Below are 214 nucleotides of genomic sequence, written 5' to 3'. Positions count from 1 at the left end.
TAGTGTTGACTACGGTGAATGAACTAATTCTGTAAACAGGACTAGAGCTCGGTTATTGTCCATGTTTGCGTTTCATCGGGTGTGTTCAATCTGCACACAACACTGAGCACGGACTGACAAAATGGTGAGTTGGTTTTGCTTTCTCACATCTCTACTCTGGTTTTCCGTATTTTAAATAGTTTTAGTATTTTTCATAAATACGCAACAAAATTTC

The sequence above is a fragment of the Saccostrea cucullata genome, unplaced genomic scaffold, assembly GCF_032062105.1.
Source record: "Saccostrea cucullata isolate Sc308-1 unplaced genomic scaffold, CSIRO_AGI_Scuc_v1 ctg1963, whole genome shotgun sequence".
NCBI lineage: Eukaryota > Metazoa > Mollusca > Bivalvia > Ostreida > Ostreidae > Saccostrea > Saccostrea cuccullata.
The sequence above is the reverse complement of the archived record's forward strand: the minus strand, read 5'-3'. Positions refer to the sequence as shown.